Source organism: Dama dama, chromosome 5, assembly GCF_033118175.1.
Source record: "Dama dama isolate Ldn47 chromosome 5, ASM3311817v1, whole genome shotgun sequence".
Lineage (NCBI taxonomy): Eukaryota > Metazoa > Chordata > Mammalia > Artiodactyla > Cervidae > Dama > Dama dama.
This window is the reverse complement of record NC_083685.1, coordinates 42,424,507-42,437,185: the sequence shown is the minus strand read 5'-3', so window position 1 is coordinate 42,437,185 and position 12,679 is coordinate 42,424,507. Positions and strand designations below refer to the sequence as shown.

The window sequence follows — 12,679 nt, the reverse complement described above, 5'->3', positions numbered from 1 at the left end:
AACTACCACAAGGCCCAGCAATTGCACTCTTGGGCATTTAGCCTAGAGAAATGAAAACTTATGTTCACATGAAAGCCTGTACACAAATGTTCATAGCAGCTTTACTCATAGTAGCCAAGAACTGGAAACAACCCAGATGTCTTTCAATGAGTGAATAGTAAACAAACTGCAGTACATCCATACCATGAAATATTACTCAGCAGTTAAAAAAAGAAAAAACTATTGATACATAGACGAATCTTCAAGAATTTATACTGAGTTTAAAAAGCCAATACAAAAAAGTTATTCACTGTATGATTCAATTCACATATCATTCTTGAAATGACAAAATATAAGAATAGAGAACAGATTAGTGACTACCAAGTGATAATGAGGGGGGTCAGGGAAGGAGGGAAGCCTCTGTGACTATAAAAGGGCAACATGAGGGATCCTTGTGGTGAGGGAAACGTTATATAACTTGACTGTATCAATGCCAATCACATTGTACATGAATGTCTCCTACAGTAATAGTACTATAGTATTTATAAAATGTTATTATTGTGGGATACTGGGTAAAGTGTACATAGGATGTCCCAACAGTATTTCTTATAACCGTATGTGAATCTACAATTATCTCAAAATGGAAAGTTTAATTTAAAAAAAAATAGGCAATCGGAAAAGAATTTAAACACTAATATATTCCTAGAAAGTAGCCTAAAAGGTAGAGAAATCTCCCAATGTCATTCAACAGAGCCACAGGAATGAAAAATTCATGTGGCCTAAGGTGATGCAGAAGTATAAGTTCCTGTGATTTCTGCTCTGCTGCAGGAAGGCTCACCTTTTCAGTACCAGTACAAACAAAAGGCTAAGCAGGGTTGCAGGGGTTGCAAGAGAAAAGGAGCATTGAAAATTTTAAAAAAGGAAAAAAGAAATGATTCTTCCTAGAGCCCTTTACAAATATTCTCTGTCACCTGGCTTTCTGTTTTCCATCTAAGTGGCCAAGAAGAATTAATGACTATGCCTTTTCTATGGTAGAGACTCACCAGGACCCTGAGGGCAGGGGAAGAATTTGAGTCTTGCCTCACATCAGCCAGATTTTTACCTAATCTCTCACACATATTTCTCCACTCCAGCTCCAAGGCTTCACCCTCGATGCCCTTCCCACCCTACCAGGGGCCTGTTCCCTAGCAGCCCCACTGCCCAGAATAGAGCATCCGTGTAGACATCTAATATATCACTGACTGACTTCTAATCATGGGTCAAGCCCACTCGGTCACTCTGTAACATTCATCTTAGTTTTAAAAACATGAGAGGGACATTGTTGGCAAAAATCCAGGAGTAATGAATTCTATGTTCTAGAAACAGAGAAACTGAACTATTTCAATTTGAAAGTAAGAGTTGGCAGGAAACCAACAGAAGCAAAGTCCTCTGGGGAGGAAAAGGGGGAAGCAAGCTGGTGAGTTAACTTGCAGGTCTGTAAGGTGGGCAGATTTCTTTAAAAAGCAAACAAAGCAGTTTTAGACTTGAGAGACTTAATTGGCATCCAAGGCCAAGAATATGAATAATGTTACATAAAAACCTTGCTCAAGTGAGAATTCTGCAATCGAAGCATTCTGACTGTAACAGCTAAAGTTTAAGGGAGAGGAATATAGAAAAAGATGTTTATTTTTCCAGTCATATATCATAACATATGGGCTTCCCCGTTGGCTCAGTGATAAAGAATCCGCCTGCAATGCAAGAAATGAGGGTTCGATCCCTCAGTTGGGAAGATCCCCTGGAGAAGGAAATGGCAACCCACTCTAGTATTCTTGCCTGAAAAAATTCCACAGACAGAGGAGTCTGGCAGGCTAAAGTCCCTGGGGCTGCAAAGAGTCAGACACGACTGAGCAACTAAACAACAACAATTATAACACACACCATTCATGGTATAAAGGTTTAAATCTCATTTTTTTTTTTTCATCATGGCAAGAAAAGTTTGATGCTTTTCAGAATTTCAATGTCTAAGAAAATAGTTAAGCTGGTTTTGTAGGTTATAGACAGTGCTAGGATACTAGGATGCATTTGCTCTTCCCTCCATTAAATGAGAAACTTCATATATGGATAAGGTAAAATTAGAGAATCAATAATGCCTCAGGGACCTCCCTGCTGGTCCAGTGGCTACCAGTCCATGCTCCCAGTGCAGGGGACCTGGTTTCGATCCCTGGTCAGGGAACTAGGACCCTTAAGCCACAACTAAGAAGTTCACATGCCTCAACCAAAAAAGATCCCATGTGCAGAGACTGAATATCCCTCATGGCACAGCTAAAACTGGCACAGTCAATAAATAAATATTTATATATATATATATATATATATATATATTTTTTTTTAATGGCTTAACAGCAATTCCAGGTCACTTTAGTAATGACAGACATGAATAGAATTAATAGAAAATTAAAAATCTATTTTTTATGGCTCTTTTCAGTTTATTGCATGAAGGAGTTACACTAGTCCAAGTTAAAAGCAGACCCCAAATGGTTACATTATACAAGCTGTGAAGTTTTTAAACTTGTGACAAAGGACAGAAGGGAAACTCTACTCATTGCAAGGAAATCCTCACTTAAGCTTCAGTGAGCCAAAAGCCCTTAAAACCCATGAACCTTCAGCTGGTCGTCCTCAGTCAGTCCAGACCCTACCAGGAACTGGCACATGTTCTTGCGCTGGTCACCCTGTTGCTGAATTACTTCTCCATATTCTGGATGCTCAATTCCAGTACCATTGCAGGCAAATTTCTTCTTAAATGCCTTCACTAGTTGTTTTGTTTTGTTTTTATTGTAATTATCAGCAATCCCTTGGATAGTAGTAAGGGTCTTCCTGCCGTTTCTCTGTTGAATTCTTATATGGATATAATCCTCAGTGCCAGCAGGATGCAGATCATCACCCTTACTTCATCAACAAGGGGTCGAACAAGTGGAGGTTCTGGATAGCAAACCTATGATAGGATTCCTTTTCCTCAGTGGAAACGGCCAGCAGAAGGCAGTGGTGGGAGAAGGCGGGCAGAGGGGGCCAGAGCGTGGGGAAGCCAGGGGGCTCGACGGGGAAGCTGCTGAATCCTTGGCGGTGGCTGAGTGACTGGGCAAATCTATTTGTTTTAACCCTTTCCCTTTCTTATACCCTCCTCTGTCCACCTAAAATAGTACCAGTGAAATGAAAGAAAGGCACACAGGAAGAAAAACAACAAAGCAAGGGCCTGGGGAAACTTATATCTATGTTATATTCTCTCAAATTATAACAGTTGTTATAAGTATCATTGGATAGACAGAGATTTATGTAAAAATGCCCATTTCTGGGTTATTAATTTTATTATAGCAAAGAAGGGAAACAATGTAATGTCCAAAAATAGGAAAATATTTAAGCATTTTATGGTATGTTGATATGGTGGAATGTTTTGCAGCCATTAAAAGAAGTCATAATTTCAGATAGCAAAAATTAAAGAGTGAAATACCCACCAATCGTGGGAACAAGGAGGAAAGGGGACTCTCATACAATGCCAGTAGAAAAGTGAATTGTTACAGCCTTTTAGGAAAGTAACCTGGCAACATCTATTAAAATTAAAAAATACACTGTCCAGACAAAGACCCTGATGTAGGTAAAGAGTATTTGAAAACACAAAAGCAAAAGCAGGTAAGGACTATGCCACGGAATCCTCTTATACAAACATGGGATGCTTTTCATGGAAGTGCTCCCAACTGAAAAAGCCTACTTCCAACTCCCTGACCACTCATAAAGTCTCTGGGGTCTACCCTGTGGGGTCCTCAAGCCTTGCATTTCCCTTTAATGCCAGACCTCCGGGTAATACTATCTCTCACTTGGCAACCGCTCAGCCATGTTCAGGGACCACCCATATTGTACAGTCACCTAGATGCTTCCCTTCCTTTGCTCACTTCCTCCCACCCACAACATATTAACTGCCAAGTCTGGTTAACTTTAAGTTATTTTCTTGGGCTCCAAAATCACTGCAAACAGTGACTGCAGCCATAAAATTTAAAGATGCTTGCTCCTTGGAAGAAAAACTGTGACAAACCTAGACAGCATATTAAAAAGCAGAGACATTACTTTGCTGACAAATGTCTGTATAGTCAAAGCTATGGTTTTTCCAGTAGTCAAGTATGGATGTGAGAGTTGGACCATAAAGAAGGCTGAGCGCCGAAGAATTGATGATTTTGAGCTGTGGTGCTACAGAAGGGCTCTTGAGAGTCCTTTGGACAGCAAGGAGATCCAACCAGTCAATCCTAAAGGAAATCAACCCTGTATATTCATTGGAAGGACTGATGCTGAAGCTCCAATCTTTTGGCCACCTGATGCAAAGAGCCGACTCACTGGCAAAGACCCTGATGTTGGTAAAGATTGAGGGCAGGAAGAAAAGGGGGCAACAGAGGATAAGATGGTTGGATGACATCATCAATTCAATGGACATGAATTTGAGCAAACTCCAGGAGATTGTGAAGGACAGGGAAGTCTGGTGTGCTGCAGTCCATGTAGTCACAGAATTGGACATGACTGAGTGACTGAACAACAACTGGTTAACTTTGAATTTGCAATATGTCTCCCACTTGTTCCTTCCTCCTCTCCCCATACCATCTATCCTGACTCAAGATGGTATTTCCTATCACTTGAATTATCCAATGGTAAAACTGGTGTTCCTTCCTCCTTGGCCCTCCTGGCCCGTTTATTTAGCACACTGTGACCAAAGCAATCCTCCACGAAACTCTGACCATGATACTCTCCTGCATACAGAACTCAGTGCCTCCCCTGTGGGTAGAGAGCAAACCTCAGCAACCTCAGCAGAGCACTCCACCTCCTCAAGCACCTGGCTCGAAACAGGACCTAAACTTGTAGCCCCAGTGCCTTTGTGTGTTGAACGGTATACTTAGTTGAACAGTATCCCCTCAAATTCATGTCCACCTGGACTTGCAGAGTGTGACCTTTGCGGATGTAATTAGTTTAGATGAGATCTTGCTGGAGAGTGGGGGCTCTAAATCAAATGACTGGTGTCCTAATGTGAAGGACATATGAAGACACAGAGAGACATACAGAAGGAAGATGGCCACGTGAAGATGGAGGCACAAATGAGAGTTTTGCAGCTACGAGCCAGGGAATGCCAAGGCTTGCCAGCAACCACCAGAAGCTAGAGTCAAGGAAGTAATCTTTTCTAAGACTCTTCAGCAGGAGCATGTCACTGCTGACACCTTGGTTGTGGACTTGTACCTTCCAGAACTGTGAGAAAATAAACTGTTGTTTTAAGCCACCAGGGTTTTCATTCATTTCATTCATTCATTTCATTCATTGCAGCAGCAATAGGAAACTAACACAATTCATTAGGAGAATTAAAAAAAAAAAAACCAAAGACAACAACAACAACTAAAAACAACATCCAAAAAACTCAATTTAGCTTAAGGGAAAAGAAATTTTTCAGAAAGGTATTACTATATCTCAAGGATCCCAAGAACAGAAATGCAGTTGAACCTCAGGAATGTCCAAAGTGAGAGACACCAACGGTCACCAGGATTCTCGGTCTGTGATGTTTTTCCTCTCTGTATGTGCTCCATTTCTTTTTCTTACTCTTCCTTTCTCTTTTCCGCTTTTCTTTCTCTTCTCAAGGTCAGAGTCATCAAGAGCTTCAAAATTTAATTTCTGATAACCAAGAGAAAGTGACTACTTTTTTTCTTAGTTTCAGTTCAAAATTCCCAAGGAAGAACTGATTGGCCCATTGAGTAAGAATTCCACCAACATTCACCAACTAATATTATATGGTCAGAAGATGATTCTTACAGAAACCATATGATCACACGGTACCAAGAAGATGATTTTTATAGAAATACAACTAGGAGGGGGAAGGAAAAAGGAACAATTTGTGTCCTTTGATATTCACGCTTCTCTTTTTCTGGAAGTCATTTTTTATTCTTTATCTCTGCTTGCTGAAACTGAACAGACCTTGCAAACTCTGGCTTAAATGTTACCTTTTCCACAAAATATGTTAATCTCTGCCACTAGACCACAAACTCTCAAAAGCAGGATAGGAAGTGGGGAGGTGCACCCTGCACTGCTGAAGGGCAGAGTGGGGCGGCGGGGCGAGGTGGCGGGGGGCCTGGGGAGGGGAAGAGGAGGCCTCCGGGAGAAGTTGGGATTGAGAGGTTGTGGTGACTCCTTAGTCAGCAGTAGTGGATGCTAAAACTGGCGGGAAGGCCAACAGAGCCAGCACTGGACAGGTGCCACTCTGAAGAGCAGGCCATCCTCTGTCAGACAGCAGCCCCTACTCTGGCACTTGGCACTTCCAAGGCTCTTCTTAGGCATCCAGATGCCATCTCAGGCAAAGAGCATGAACTGGGAGTTGAACTTTGATGGAAGACACAAAAAATACATCTAGTGGAAAATTTAAGAGCACTCCTGCCCACAACCCAGCTGGGTAGGAGGTTCAGGCTTATACTGAACCTTATCAGTTACAGTAAATTTAAAACTTCAATATTACAACCAAAAGCTAAATGTGAGTCTGTGCTATAACCCGTACTAATCAATGTTTGGCTATATTTTTGTTTTATAAGTCATATTATGACAATGTGGTGAACTTGCAGCTTTTATGTCTAGGACTTGCTGATGTTCTTTTTTTTTTTTACCTGTACTCATTGCTTAATACAGCCACAATTAGTCCTGCAGGTCAGTTAGAAGTCCCTTGGACAATCAAAGAACAAGTTATTAAAGACCAGTATGCCATGTGCTCAGCTTTTTTGGAGAAAGAAAGAATCATGCTGTGACTTGGAATTGAGGCTAGTGTGGCACTTATTACATGCATGGAGCACGTGAGATCGAGGAGGTGGGAGGGGGAACAGACAACACCTGCAGAGGTCTGGCTCCTTGCCCCCTCCCCCACCTCAGGCCCAGGCAGAGAAGAGTTCTTATCTGTGGACCAGCTCAGTCATCAGGCCAGAGCTTCTCCAGGCAGGGTTGACCCATCAGTCAAAATCTCTCTTACTCTGCTTCCCCACCTGCCATCCAAGCGAATCTATTTACTCAAGGTTAACTTTAGTGCATTCAAGGAAAAGTGTTCAAAAGTTATTTTGGTTTTGAAAAATTAATGCTTGCCTTTACAAAATCAAAATCCAAGGAGATATTTATGTTAGCTTATATACAGATTTACAAACTTTTATAGATATAGTTAAATTTAAACAATTCCTTCTAAGGGGACTTTTGATTAATAGTTGGTCACATTTAATTAATCTATTTTAAAAATTTATAACTGAATAAATATAATATATAAAAATATATATATATAAAGTTCTTCTGTTGAATGACCAAAAAATCCAACTGAAACCAAAAAACACTTTCCAAGTACTTAAGTAATTTACATATATCCAATAAATTAATCTTATAAATATGTTAATTTTAAGTTCTTTTAAATGTCTAATGTTGCATTTACATTTGAAACATTTCCACTTAAAATCACAAATGCAAATCAATTACTTAGTTACACCTTTTAAATAAGCATTACACACATAATGTGTTATTATTCCATTAGGTCTTCTCCTAAACATTATAAAAACTTAAAATACTAAATATATAGAATCCTTTACACAAAAATACTAATACAGTGTGTTTCATTTTTAGTATATTTCTATATTTAATTGTAAGCTTTCCCAATGTTTTAAAAAATGCTTATTGTTTAAAAAAAATGTTTATCTTCTCAAATTCTTTTGACAATATTCTAAAGCTGGTTGAATTGCATATAAGGTCTGGAGCCATAAATATCTAGGGGAATTTTTCTCATATAGCACCACAAAGAAGAGTCCGTTTATACTCTTAATATATCATAAACTACAAAACCTGAAAAGGGACTTGACACCAGCCTCCAAAATGGCCTCCAATGAAGCTATCCTCCTGTTAGTCACTCCCCTGTATAGATACTTCTACTCTGAATGAGCCTGAACCTGTAATCAATAGGATATTGTGGAAATGATGGAGAATGACTTCTGAAGCTAGGTCATAAAAGACACTGCTTCTTCTACCTTGCACACCGCTGGATTGTTTACCGTGGAGGAAGCCAGCTACTCATGCAGCCCAGGGAGAGGTCTATGTGGTGAGGAACTGAGTCCTCCTACCAATAGATAGAATTAAATTGTCATGTTTATGAATCTGGGAAACAGCTACTCTAGCCCCAGTGAAGCCTTCAAATAACTGTAGTCCTGCCCAAAATATTGACCGTGACGTTAGGAGATATCCAGACTCAAAACTCAGCAGTCTCACCCTACTGTGTGGTCCTGGTGTGGAACCTGGTCTCAGTGAGAGGCTTTGAACTGTCATGAAAATGTGTAAGCAAGATTCCAGTGTCCTGCACGCTGAAGAAATGTACTTACTGAGGGAGTAGGTAGAGGATAGTGGGGCTAAAATACCACTTGCTACTCATAAAACTAAGTCAGAAAAACATACCAAGGAAGAAAAGCCAGATACTGAGAAGGCAGAAGAAAACATAAAGACAAACAAACTTCCAAGTGAAGGAAAGTGCTAGTTGCTCTGTGGTATCCAACTACAGCCTGCCAGACTCCTCTGTCCATGGGATTTTCCAGGCAAGAATACTGGAGTGGGTAGCCATTCCCTTCTCCAGGAGATCTTTTCAATCCAAGGATTGAACCTGCATCTCCTGCAGGCAGATTCTTTATGGTCTGAGCCACCAAACAAGTGCATACCAAGTGAGGTAAGTAACACCCTCTTCTAACAACACAAGAGAAGACTCTACACATGAACATCACCAGATGGTCAATGCAGAAATCAGATTGATTATACTCTTCACAGCCAAAGATGGAGAATCTCTATACAGTCGGCAAAAACAAGACCAGCAGCTGACTGTGGCTCAGATCATGAACTCCTTATTGCCAAACTCAGACTTAAATTGAAGAAAATAGGGAAAACTACTAGACCATTCAGGTATGATCTAAATCAAATCCCTGACAATTATACAGTAGAAGGGACAAATAGATTCAAGGGATTAGATGTGATAGACAGAGTGCCTGAAGAACTATGGATAGAGGTTCATAACATTGTACAGGAGGTGGTGATCAAGGCCATCCCCAAGAAAATGAAAGGCAAAAAGCAAAATGGTTGTCTAAGGAGGCCTTACAAATAGCTGAGAAAAGAAGAGAAGCTAAAGACAAAGGAGAAAAGGAAAGATATACCCATTTGAATGCAGAGTTCCAAAGAATAGCAAGGAGAGAGATAAGAAAGCATTCCTCAGTGATCAATGCAAAGAAATAGAGGAAAATAATAGAATGGGAAAGACTAGAGATCTCTTCAAGAAAATTAGAGATGCAAGGGAATATTTCATACAAAAATGGGTACAATAAAGGACAGAAATGCTATGGACCTAACAGAAGCAGAAGAGATTAAGAAGAGGTGGCAAAAATACACAGAAGAACTATACAAAAAAGATCTTCATGACCTAGATAACCACGATGGTGTGATCACTCACCTAGAGCCAGACATCCTGGAATGTGAAGTCAAGTGGGCCTTGGGAAGCATCACTATGAACAAAGTTATGGAGGTGATAGAATTTCAGTTGAGTTATTTCAAATCCTAAAAGATGATGCTGTGAAAGTGTTGCACTCAATATGCCAGCAAATTTGGAAAACTCAGCAGTGGCCACGGGACTGGAAAAGCTCACTTTTCATTCCAATCCCAAATAAGGGCAATGCTAAAGAATGTTCAAACTACCACACAATTGTACTCATCTCACACGCTAGCAACGTAATGCTCAAAATTCTCCAAGCCAGACTTCAACAGTATGTGAACCATGAACTCCCAGATGTTCAAGCTGGATTTAGAAAAGGCAGAGGAATCAGAGATCAAATAGCCAACATCTGCTGGATCATCAAAAAAGCAAGAGAATTCCAGAGAAACATCAACTTCTGCTTCATTGATTACACCAAAGCCTTTGGCTGTGTAGATCACAACAAAGTGGAAAATTCTTCAAGAGATGGGAATGCCAGACTACCTTACCTACCTCATAAGAAATCTGCATACAGGTCAAGAAGCAAAAGTTAGAACCGGATATGGAACAACAGACTGGTTCCAAATTGGGAAAGGAGTTCATCAAGGCTGTATATTGTCACCCTGCTTATTTAACTTATATGCAGAGTATATCATGCGAAATGCCAGACTGGATGAAGCAGAAGCTGGAATCAAGATTGCTGGGAGAAATATCAATAACTTCAAATATGCAGATGACACCACCCTTATGACAGAAAGTGAAGAGGAACTGAAGAGCCTCTTGATGAAAGTGAAAGAGGAGAGTGAAAGTCTGGCTTAAAACTCAACATTCAAAAAACGAAGATCATGGCATCCGGTCCCATCACTTCGTGGCAAATAGATGGTGAAACAATGGAAACAGTGACAGACTTGATTTTGGGCTCCAAAATCACTGCAGATGGTGACTACAGCCATGAAATTAAAAGACACTTGCTCCTTACAAGAAAAGCTATGACCAACCTACATAGCATGTTAAAAAGCAGAGATGTTACTTTGCCAACAAAGGTCCATCTAGTCAAAGCTATGGTTTTTCCAGTAGTCACGTATGGATGTGAGAGTTGGACTATAACGAAAGCTGAGTGCCAAAGAATTGATGCTTTTGAACTGTGGTGTTAGAGAAGATTCTTGAATGTCACTTGGACTGCAAGGAGATCCAACCAGTCCATCCTAAAGGAAATCAGTCCTGAATATTCATTGAAAGGACTGACGCTGAAGCTGAAACTCCAATACTTTGGCCACCTGATGCGAAGAACTGACTCATTGGAAAAGACCCTGATGCTGGGAAAGATTGAAGGCAGGAAGAGAAGGGGATGACAGAGGATGAGATGGTTGGATGGTATCACTGACTCGATGAACATGAGTTTGAGCAAACTCCAGGCGTTGGTGATGGATAGGGAAGCCTGGCATGCTGCAGTCCATGGGGTCGCAAAGAGTTGGACATGACTGAGCGACTGAACTAAAGTGATCTATATAAAAATGTAAAGTGTGATTGAATCAAACACTGATGCCTGCCAAGGAATGGGAGATGAAAATGTTGAGATAACAGGGGATGATGGATCAGGCAAATGATAAAAATGTGGCTGCCATTAAGGCCCTAAATGATGGTGAGCTACAGAAAGCCACTGACTTGTTCACAGATGCCATAAGCTGAATCTTCTCTGTATGCCAAGAGAGCCAGTCGTCATGAAATTACAGAAGTCAAATGCTACCATCTGAAACTTTTTCAGAGATACTGAAATAAATCCTGATTCAGCTCAGCCTTACAAGTGGGCAGGGAAAGCACATGTACCTTTGGGCCACTGGGTAGAAGCAGTCCATGGTCCTGCCCTTGCCTGTAAACTAGGTTACAATGAAGATGTTAGTGTAATGCTTAAAGAATTTCAACCAAGGGCCCAGAAAAGTGCTGAACAACAGAGAAAGTCTGAGTGAAACCATGAAGACCAAAGGCTCAAAGAAAAAACGGAAAGGGTTAAGAAGGCTTGGGGGGAACAGAAAAGACCCCAGAAAGAGGGAGAAATCAGAAGACAAACAGGAGCTCAATATAGCTGTTTTTCAGGTGGCTTTCCCTGGGCAACACCTGGTAATTTTCCTGGAAGAATGCCTGGAATGGGATGGGGTATGCCTGGAATGCCAGGAATGCTTGGGCTCAATGAAATTACTAGTGATCCAGAGGTTCTTACAGACACGCAGGTTTCAGAAGTTATGACGGCCTTCTAGGATGTGATCCAGAACTTCAATATGTTGAAATATCAGAGCAGCCCAAAAGTTGTGAGTCTCATCTGTAAATGGTCAGCCAAATTTGGAGGGCAAGCCTAAGGCCCTTCTGACAAATAAAGCCCATGCTGAAGGAAAAGCAACTGAGATCACTCAATGGATGTCGCAGTAGTACAATCCAGTATACTTCTGACCTGCTGCTGAAGGGCAAGCTATGGTGCTCTGAAGATAGTCTCTCTTCCTCTGTCCCAAATGAAGCTGAAACAATTTCCAGTGGTTTGCCATTAAAACAATCATTCAGATAATATTTTCCTACTGGGAATTAAAAACTTTAAATGTTTTTAAAACCTGAAAAATATTAAAACAAGAACAACTATTAAGCAGCCATTTCTGTTGAAAAACAAAACCCGCTAAGCCGGTCCCAAATTCCAGATCCATAAACACTGTGTAAGATAATAAACATTTATATTCTTTTTAATTTAAATTTGGAGGTAATTTGTTATATAGCATTAGATAACTTACAAGGAATGGCCATTTTAGCCCATATCCCTAAATCCAAATCATATCATTATGTAATTTTCAAGCCTGATTGGTTCTCATAAACCTCCAGTCACGTGATTATACCACCGGCTTGGATTAAAACTATTTATTGTTTCACTTCATCCTGAAGTTTTTTTTCCTGTCTTTTCTACGTGTTGGGTCCACAATGATGGAGAAACATTAAAATATATCTAATTCTCCTTCTCATAAGTCTGTTACGACTCTATCACAACTTCAAGGAACTACATTCTACGGCCACCTACCATCACAGCAATCTCCACTTGACCAGATTGAAAGTTTTTTTCTTTTTGACTGCACTACACAGTTTGCCACAGCAAGTGTCACAGTGGTAAAGATGCAGGTTCGATCCCTGGGTCAGGAAGCTCTCCTGGAG

The 12,679-nt window shown here is 40.5% G+C and overlaps 2 pseudogenes; one reads left to right on the top strand and one right to left on the bottom strand.

Moving 5' to 3' along the window:
* Positions 1-2,603: 2,603 nt before the first annotated feature.
* Positions 2,604-3,846, bottom strand: LOC133057938 (eukaryotic translation initiation factor 1-like; annotated as a pseudogene).
* A 4,465-nt stretch (positions 3,847-8,311) lies between these two features.
* LOC133055785 (hsc70-interacting protein-like) lies at positions 8,312-11,847 on the top strand (annotated as a pseudogene).
* The last annotated feature ends 832 nt before the right edge of the window (positions 11,848-12,679 follow it).